We start from the raw sequence: 10,536 nt of genomic DNA, 5'->3' as shown, positions 1-10,536 counted from the left end.
TGCACCGAACCAGCATGTCCTTCGGACTGTGGGGGGAAACTAGAGAACCGAGGAAACCCACGCAGACACAGCGAGAACATGCAGGCTCCGCAGAGACAGTGATCCAAGTCGATTCCGGGCTTGGGTCACTATCTGTGCGGAGTCTGCACATTCTCCCTGTGTCTGCGCGGGTTTCCTCCGGGTGCTCCGGTTTCCTTCCACACTCCAGAAGACGTGTTGGTTAGGTCCATTATGTTAAATTCTCCCTCAGTGTATCTGAATAGGTGCCGGAGTGTGGCGACTGGGGAATTTTCACTGTAAGTTCATTGCAGTGTTAATGTAAGCCAATTTGTGACATTAATAAATAGCTTTAAACAAATGCCAACAGTTTAATTCTTTCAAATTCAAAGACGGTCGCGTGGATTTTTTGCAACAATTCCTAAATCTCTGATGGTGCTTCTGTTACTAACTGATCAGCTCAATCTAGCTCTTCACTGATGTTGATATCTTGCAGAGCATTCTGCAGGCAGTCTGGAATAAACTGTGGGCACTTCGCCAACTAGCCAACCTGCATCAGGAGAGTCCAAGTCTCTGCCACCCACTTTAACCAATCAGCCAGCTTCTCGAAGGCTGTGAAGGAGGTTTCCACAGCATCATCGTCAAACCTGGGGGTGAATCAGAAATACTTCGAGAGGTCAAAGTGTGTCTCTGAGCTCCGGGGGGTTTAAATTACCAGTGGTGTCTTTTCTTTAATTCATTCGTGGGACAAGGGTGTCGCTGGTTGGCCAGCATTTATTGCCCATCCCGAGTTGCCCTTGAGAAGGTGGTGGTGAGCTGCCTTCTTGAATCGCTGCAGTCCACGTGCTGTGGGTTGACCCACAATGCCGTTCGGGAGGGAATTCCAGGATTTTGACCCAGCGACTGCGAAGGAACGGCCGATATATTTCCAAGTCAGGATGGTGAGTGACTTGGAGGGGAACTTACAGACGGTGGTTTTCCCCATGTATCTGCTGCCCTTGTCCTTCTAGATGGAAGTGGTCATGGGTTTGGAAGGTGCTGTCTAAGGATCCTTGGTGAATTGCTGCAGTGTATTGTGTAGATGGTACACACTGCTGCTACTGAGCGTCGGTGTTGGGGGGAGTGGGTGTTTGTGGATGTGGTGCCAATCAAGCGGTGTCTCTCCTGGATAAAGACAATTTCTCCAAAGCTGCTTCAATCTGCTTTGGTTCCCTCTCGTTTGGTGCTTGTAATTCATCCTCAAGCTTCTCCAGCGGGAAGGCTCACTCCAACTCTCTTTCCTGGAATCCCCCTTTTCCTTCCCTGCCTGAAACTCTAACTCTTGCCTCTGCTCCTCCAGCTGAATCTTGCCGAGGGTAACCTGGTCCGTGTCAGGCTTGTGTCTTCTGCCTGTTCCAGTTGAGGCCAAGTTCCTCAGCCAGTATTTCTAGTTCCTCAGTGTGTTGTGCCCATTTCCTCACAGTGAGTCCCACCGGGCTAGTTATTGCTTGAAGCTGCTCTGTTGTTGGGGCTGGTAACCTTTGCTGAGTTCAATCCTCCACTTCCACAAATGAGTTCACATTGAATCGAGCCACTCCACCCTCTAGTGGTGACAAACGCACAAAACATGCTGCTCGAGGCTTTTCATTTCAAAGAAACACTTTCAGCTGCTGCACTTTCCCTTCTTGTTCCCAGTTTATTCTTTTAACCTCAGATTTGCCTCATTTCAGTTCAATTGGTTCCAATCTTGGCTGCAGCAACAAATTCTGATATGGACAGGAGAACAGTGGTTAGCACTGCTGCCACAGTAATAAGCCTCACAACACCAGGTTAAAGTCCAACAGGTTTATTTGGTCGCACTTTAACCTGATGTTGTGAGACTTCTTTACTGTGCTGACCCCAGTCCAATGCTGGCGTCTCCACATCATGGCCTCACAGCGCCAGGGACCCAGGTTAGATTCCCGGCTTGGGTCACTGTCTGTGCAGAGTCTGCATGTCCAGCACTTTCTGTTTTTCATTCATGTTGAAGTCAGCCTGTGCAGTCTGCTCTACTTTGTTCGGATGCCAATACCGAGACACTGGGCTATGTCGTGGGGTGGAGATGCCGACGTTGGACTGGGGTAAGCGCAGTAAGAAGTCTCACAACACCAGGTTAAAGTCCAACAGGTTTATTTGGTAGCACAAGCCATTACCAAATAAACCTGTTGGACTTTAACCTGGTGTTGTGAGACTTCTTACTATGTCATGGGGCCATTGGGTATGTGAATCTTCCTTCTACTGAGCAACATGACGGATATGTCTGGAGAACCTGTGACATTGAAAGCGGCTGAGGTCGATCCAGTACGTTTCAGAACGATGCTTGAAGTATGAGAAGTGAGTCAGTATGAGATTTGTGGACCTTAGCACTCGACTCCAAACCCTCTTGCTCACGCAGATGATGTATAAAAATCAAAAATCATCATCCAGTTGATCGGTAGAACCATTATAGTAACTTTAATTGACAAAAGGAGCTTCTTTTTTTTGTGATGGAGCTGCAAAGGTAGAACTGTTGGAAAAGTGTTAGTTTTCAAGAAGACTCTATATTCTTCCATTAGTTAACTGCAAGGGTGGCACGGTAGCACAGTGGTTAGCACTGCTGCTTCACAGCTCCAGGGACCTGGGTTCGATTCCCGGCTTGGGTCACTGTCTGTGTGGAGTTTGCACATTCTCCTTCTGGGCTGAACATTGAGTTCAACAACTCAATAGTCCAAAGATACGCGGCTTAGCTGGATTGACCATGCTAAATTACCCCTTGGTGTTGGGGGGACTAGCTAGGGTAAATGTTGGAAAGCTCTGTTGGAAAGTTGGTGCAGACTCGATGGGCCAAATGGCCTTCGGTACTGTAGGGATTCTTTGAGTCTATGATCTCTGCTCAACACCGCTGAGCTTGGGTCATCATTATGCCTTTTGGCTAGGATCAAGCCTGAGATCAGGTGCAATGTCTGTTCTTGTCAGCTTGGGTCTACGATGTCCCTTTCCAGGAGACCATGAATTGGATTCAATTTGAATTGTAATTGTTTTTTGGAACAAGCAAGGAGATGGATGGCCCTGTCCACTCTGAGCATTGGCTTTGTAACCCTGAGAAAGGAATAAAGTTTGGAAGAAAAGTCAGTATGTGGCGGTATTGTATTCAGTTCCATTGTGACTCTATTTGTGCCAAATCCTTATACCACAAAAAATCACATTGAAAAGTGTGAGCTGAGCACATAGAACCCATTGAAGGAAACAGCCAGTCAGCCAGCTAAGAAACTCATCATTAAAATGATCTTTGCAGGTTAAAATCTAATGATGTGACATTCATATTAACCTTGCATTCCACATGAGCTGTAAGTTTATCTTCATTATTATTCTCTGAATGAAATACAATTTTGCCAATGGGCTTAAACTGAAATGATTTAACCTGAGGATGATTTTCACTCGGCCAAATTGGCGGAGATAGAATGAGCTGACTTCCTGGCTGGTTAAGACTGATACTCTGGTTTCTGTCTTTATTTAAAGGGATCTTTCCCTAGGTGACAGGAGTGAGTGCCATGTGGCCCTCTAGATTATGCAAGCTATACTCATCTGTTTACATTCCTGTAATGTTCTCCAAGATTCCACTAACCCCCTCCCTGAAGGAGCTAACTCTTCATTCACCTGAAACAAGTGCATTGGATTCTCCCTTCGCCCCAACGTTAATGGCCGTGTTCTGAATTGGATCCAACACTCTGAAACTCCATTACCAAACCCCTCCTGCTCACCAACGCTCCCCATTTAACACCCTCTTTAAAACCCAGTCACATGATTTTTCCTGTCAATCAACCTAATCAAGCCCTACTCTGAAAACCCCAGGAGAAAACAACAACACTGCATTAGCCCAGATTAAACAAACATTTCAGCAAGTAGGACCAATTATGGTTCTGCAGTATAAATAGGGGCTGCCGGTTACAGACAAAGCGGCACCGGGCGAATAGAACTGAATGTTCAAAAAATTCTGCACAAGAAACATGACACAAATGCATTTCTTAAAGGCACAGTAACATCACAATGACTACTGGAGAGAAGGTGAGTTAGAGGTTCAGTCAGGGGAGCTGGGGTTAGAGCAGGTAGGGGTTTGTTCTCTCTCCCTCTTGGACCTCCTCATTCCCTGATTTGGAGTTGGTGAGGCTTGCTGGAACTTCACCTGTGTCCTCCGTTTGTATTCAAATTTGATCATCAGGGTACCTATTTCCTCGTCTCTCCCATCGATGTTGGCCAGTCTGGTGAGGCGTAGAAGCACAGGTAAGTGCCAATGCTGGGGTCTAAACATGAAAATCAACCTGGTTTCCTCCCATCCACCGTACCAACCAAACTACCCCCTGCACCACCCCTCACCTTTGAGCATGTTTCTGACAGTGTTTTGCTAGCAGGCACTGGTGATACACCCATAGTGACATCCCATCTCATTGAGATGCTCCCCTACTTGGGCTGAACAAATTGAATGTTTTCAGCGTTATTTATTATATTCATATTAATATTTTATCTGTAGTGTTGATCACGGGGTCCCTCCACAAATGCTGCCTTCTTTGGTGTTCGTTGATGTCCAACATTTAGTTAAGAAAGCCCACCAATGCCTCTACTTTCTCAGAAGCCTGAGGAAATTTGGCATGTCAGCTACGTCTCTCACCAACTTTTACAGATGCACCATAGAAAGCATCCTTTCTGATTGTATCACAGCTTGGTATGGCTCCTGCTCTGCCCAAGACCGCAAGAAATGACAAAGGATCATGAATCAAGGCCAGTCCATTACGCAAACTAACCTCCCATTCATTGACTCTGTCTGCACTTTCCGCTATCTCGGGAAAACAGTCAGCATAATCAAGGACCCCAGGCACCCCGGACATACTCTCTTCCACCTTCTTCCTTTGGGAAAAAGATGCAAAAGCCTGAGGTCACGTACCAACTGACTCAAGAATAGCTTCTTCCCTGCCGCTGTCAGACTTTTGAATGGACCTACTCGCATTAAGTTGATCTTTCTCTACACCCTAGCTATGACTGTAACACTACATTCTGCACCCTCCCCTTCCCTTCTCTATGAATGGTATGTTTTGTCTGTATAACATGCAAGAAACAATAATTTTCGCTGTATACTAATATATGTGGCAATAATAAATCAAATCAAAATCAAAATTAGCATGTTATCGAAATCGGTCAGCCATGTTGTACGCTTATTGCTGCGGTGATTAGGATGTAGAAGACAATTGACAAGAATCTTGTCAATTTTTAATCCACCCAATTCCTCTGGTACTCCACGTGGAAAGCAGCCTTGTTAAAGTTTTTCTCTGTGTGTCAATAAGCATTGTGCAATTTAGCATTACAATGGAGTCCACCCTCCAACATATGATAGGATTGATTCCCGGTGTTGCTGGCTTGCTTAGAATCATAGAATCATAGAAACTGTACAGTACAGAAAGAGGCCATTCGGCCCATGGAGTCTGCACCGACCACAATCCCACCCAGGCCCTACCCCCATATCCCTACATATTTTACCCGCTAATCCCTCTAACCTACGCATCCCAGGACACTAAGGGGCAATTTTAGCATGGCCAATCAACCCAACCCGCACATCTTTGGAGTGTGGGAGGAAACCGGAGCACCCGGAGGAAACCCACGCAGACACGAGGAGAATGTGCAAACTCCACACAGACAGTGACCCAAGCCGGGAGGGGCTCCGCCCCTCCAGCTGACTGTGCGAATCTCTCTTCCCCTTTGAAATTTCACAGAGTGTTGAACGTTTCACAGTGCTGTTAAATACGGCGGGGAAAACTGGCTGTGCAGCCTGCGAGCTTCACACTGTTTCTCTCACCTGAGCCAACTTGCAGTGCATTTCTGGAAAGATTCTGGTTCAGATTGCTATTTGCGTATCAATAGAAACTAAGAATAATTTTGGATCAATGGTCTCACAAATATATTTGTTTTGCCAATGGCCTGTTTGATGTTAAATAAATAGATTGCTTCTGAACTTGGTCTTTTCACACTTGGAATATAGTGTTCAATTCTGGTCGCCACACTAGCAGAAGGATGTGGAGGCTTTGGAGAGGGGACAGAAATGATTTATCAGGATGTTGCCTGGTATGGAGGGCATTAGCTGTGAGGAGAGGTTGGAGAAACGTTGTTCTCACTGGAACGACAGAGGTTGAGGGGTGACCTGATAGGAGTCTACAAGATTATGAGACAGAGGGGCATGGACAGAATGGATAGTCAGAAGCTTTTTCCCAGGGTGGAAGAGTCAATACCATGGGGCATAGGTTTAAGGTGCGAGGGGCAAGGTTTAAAGGAGATGTACGAGGCAAGTTTTTTACACAGAGTGTGGTGGGTGCCAAAACCGCTGCTGGGGAGGTAGTGGAAGCAGATACAATAGTAACTTTTAAGGGGTGTCTTGGCAAATGCATGAATAGGTTGAGAATAGAGGGTTATGGTCCCCGGAAGCATAAGGGGTTTTAGTTCAGTCGGGCAGCATGGTCAGTGCAGGCTTGGAGGGCCGAAGGGCCTGTTCCTGTGTTGTAATTTTCTTTGTTCTTTGTTATTTGACTAGTTGGCAGGATTATATAATCCTGCAAAGCCCATTGCAAACTCTACCAGATGTTACTGGGGCAAGAAAAATAATTCATTAACTTAGACAAGCCTACCATTGTAAACTGGGATAATACTATGAATTATTTTTGAGTGCCCAAGTGTAATTGCAAGTTGCAAGATATTTACAATTATATGTGGCTGGTGCCGCATGTTGGCATATGGGCATGGTATAGTGCCAGCTGGTAGGGTATTATTCCATGTTATCCCCAGGTTACTGTGGGAGGCGAGGGAAGAGGTTGCAGAGCCTCTGGTGATGATCTTTGCGTCGTCGATGGAGACGTGCCAGAGGATTGGAGGATTGCGGATGTGGTTCCTATTTTCAAGAAGGGGAATAGGGATAGCCCAGGAAATTACCGACCGGTGAGTCTAACCTCAATGGTTGGTAAGCTGATGGAGAAGATCCTGAGGGACAAGATTTATGAGCATTTAGAGAGGTGTAGTATGCTCAAGAATACTCAGCATGGCTTTGTCAAAGGCAGATCGTGCCTTATGAGCCTGGTGGAGTTCTTCGAAAATGTGAGTAAACACATTGACGAAGGGAAAGTGGTAGATGTGGTTTATATGGATTTTAGCAAGGCGTTCGATAAGGTCTCCCATGCAAGGCTTCTAGAAAAAGTGAGAGGGCATGGGATCCAAGGGGCTGCTGCCCTGTGGATCCAGAACTGGCTTGCCCAAAGGAAGCAGAGAGTGGGTATAGATGGGTCTTTTTCTAAATGGAGGTCGGTCACCAGTAGTGTGCCCCAGGGATCTGTTCTGGGACCCTTGCTGTTTGTCATTTTCATAAATGACCTAGATGAGGAAGTGGAGGGATAGGTTGGTAAGTTTGCCGATGACACGAAGGTTGGTGGGGTTGTGGTTAGTCTGGAGGGATGTCAGAAGTTACAGAGGGACATAGATAGGATGCAAGACTGAGCGGTGAAGTGGCAGATAGACTTCAACCCAGATAAATGCGTATTGGTCCATTTTGGCAGGTCAAATGGGATGAAGGAGTACAATATAAAGGGAAAGACTCTTAGTGCTGTATAGGATCAGAAGGACTTTGGGGTCCGGGCCCATAGGACTCTAAAATCGGCCCTGCAGGTGGAGGAGGTGATTAAGAAGGCGTAAGGTGTGCTGGCCTTTATCAATCGAGGGATTGAGTTTAGGAGTCCGGGGATAATGATGCAGCTATGTAAGACCCTTGTCAGCCCCCACTTGGAGTACTGTGCTCAGTTCTGGTCGCCTCATTACAGGAAAGATGTGGAAAAGATTGAAAGGGTGCAGAGGAGATTTACAAGGATGTTGCCTGGATTGAGTGGCATGCCTTATGAGGATAGGCTGAGGGAGCTCGGTCTTTTCTCCTTGGAGAGACGTAGGATGAGAGGAGACCTAATAGAGGTATGTAAGATGTTGAGAGGCATAGATCGGGTGGACTCTCAGAGGCTTTTTCCCAGGGTGGAAATGGCTGCTACGAGAGGACACAGGTTTAAGGTGCTGGGGGGTAGGTACAGGGGAAATGTTAGGGGGAAGTTTTTCACACAGAGGGTGGTGGGCGAGTGGAATCGGCTGCCGTCAGTGGTGGTGGAGGCAAACTCAATAGGGACTTTTAAGAGACTCCTGGATGAGTACATGGGACTTAATAGGATGGAGGGTTATAGGGAGGCCTCGAAGGTAGGGATATGTTCGGCACAACTTGTGGGGCCGAAGGGCCTGTTTTTGTGCTGTAGTTTTTCTATGTTTCTATGTTATTGTTTCCCAGCTTGGCAAATTGTCTTACTGGAGTGACTGAGGAGATGGACTGACTACGTTGTATGTGCTTTCCCAGTAAGTGAGGGGCAAAGTTTATCAATGTATTTCTCCTGCGTTCCAGCCGTACATATCTTGACAGATAGCCTCAGAGTGCTATGGGCAGTCTTGGTACACAGAGGAACGTCCATTATTTTAGCCCAAGGGATAACGTAGAGGCTGGAATTTTCCAGCCGCTCACGTCCCACTGCCGCTGCCAGCGAGGATGGAGAACTTGGCACTCAGCCAAATCTCCGTTCACCGCAGCAGGACCAGAGAATCCCACCGTGAATGACTGGTAAAGTCTGCCGACAGCGTTTAAGGAGACATGTTGCTAAGCTTGTTTCAAATTACCGTGCACTTCCTTCATCTGTAGTCAGCATGAAAGTGCAATTATATATTTTTGGTGAGGTATTTACCCAAGGCCCAATCAGTTGTCATGTACAAAATGTATGTGTTCCCTTAACTGTCCATGATCAGGATGTCTGTATAGTTCATAAATCCATAAGATCCATAAATCCATAAGATTCTCCTTGGAGAGACGTAGGATGAGATTCTGTCATAGGAGCAGAATTAGGCCATTCAGCCCATCGTGTTCGTTCCGCCATTTGATCAAAGCTGATATACTCCTCATCCCCATTTTCCTGCTTTCTCCCCATAACCCTTCAACCCATTACCAATTAAAAATCTGTCTAACTCCTCCTCAAATTTACTCACTGTCCCAGCACCCACCGCACTTTGGGGTAGCGAATTCTACAGATTCACAACCCTTTGAGAGAAATAGTTTCTCCTCAACTCTGTTTTAAATTTGTATCTATGAGTATGTGCTTACCCAGATTAAATAATTTTAGCAGCAAGCTTTTGTGAAGTTAAAAAACAAAGAAGGCTGTTTATTCTCACACATTTACCCCCAAAATAATGCAATCTTTCGCTCACTCCTCTCTCACACACTCTCCCTCACACACACAGATGAGACAGAGATGAAGGGAATATACGGTCACAGCTTATAATTATCTATTTCATGGCAGGCCCATGCTGTATTTTCTGAGATGAAGGGGATGGTTTAAAGTTGGATCGAGGTTCTTGTTAGGGGAAGGATTCTTAGCAGGCTGGTCGTTGAATTTCTATGAAGTTGGTTTTCAGGTGATCTCGACGTTAGTGACAGTCCTTCACTCTGTTAGGTTTTCTCACTTACAGGGAATTGCTATCAAGTGACAAAAAGCAGAGAATGTTGGAAAAGATCAGGGGCCGGAATTCTCTGGTGGGAAACAAGCGGCTGGGAGGCTGGAGAACTCACCCAGCATGTCTGACAGCATCCGTAGGGAGAGAAAACAGAGTGAACGTTTCAAGTCTGCCTGTCTCTTCTTCAGAACTAAAGGAGAGGGAGAATGGGCTTGAGATTATTCTGTATATGAAGGCTGGGACAACTGGAGCAGTGATTAGTGAAGGCTAGAAGAGATTTCAACAAAAATTTGGCAAATCTAAAAGCAAATGACAAATGACCCAGTGGTGAAAGTGGGGAAGCGAGGGTTTTTGCATTGAGCTAAAAGAAATATATGGGATATAAGAAAGGGGATTAAGATGTGGGAGAGTGCTCAAGGTCTAAAGTTGTTCAACATTGTGTTCAACAACTTTAGACTGTGATCTTTCTCCTCCGTCTTAACCCCCCTTTTTATAGCCTATACATTTTTTTCTCTCAATGCAAAACCTTTCCCTTCCTCTCTGTCCTCCCATTGGGCCTTTAGCTATTAGTTTTTAATTTTGCTACATCGTTGTTGCAATCACTCCCAGTTCTCACTAATCACTGTTCCAGCTGTCCCACCCCCTCCTACACAATGTTATATCCCTGATGTTTTCCTCTCGTTTAGCTCTGCTGAAGAGTCAAATGGACTTCAAACATTAACTCTGTTTTCTCCCCCTCCAGATGCTGCCAGCATCCTCTGATCTTGTTCCAGCATCTGCAGTATTTTGCTGGGGGGTGGGGGAGGAAGTGGCCAATGATCGGGGGAAGAAGGGGGTATACATTTGTGTGTGTGTCTATCTATATGGTGTGTATGTATATTTGTGTCTGCCTGTGTGTTTATGTATATCTGTGTGTGTGTTTGTGTATATTTGTGTGTGTGTGTGCACGGATATATTTGTTTGTGTGTGTCTGTCTTTCTT

This window comes from Mustelus asterias, chromosome 25 (assembly GCF_964213995.1).
Source record: "Mustelus asterias chromosome 25, sMusAst1.hap1.1, whole genome shotgun sequence".
Lineage (NCBI taxonomy): Eukaryota > Metazoa > Chordata > Chondrichthyes > Carcharhiniformes > Triakidae > Mustelus > Mustelus asterias.
The sequence above is the reverse complement of the archived record's forward strand: the minus strand, read 5'-3'. Positions refer to the sequence as shown.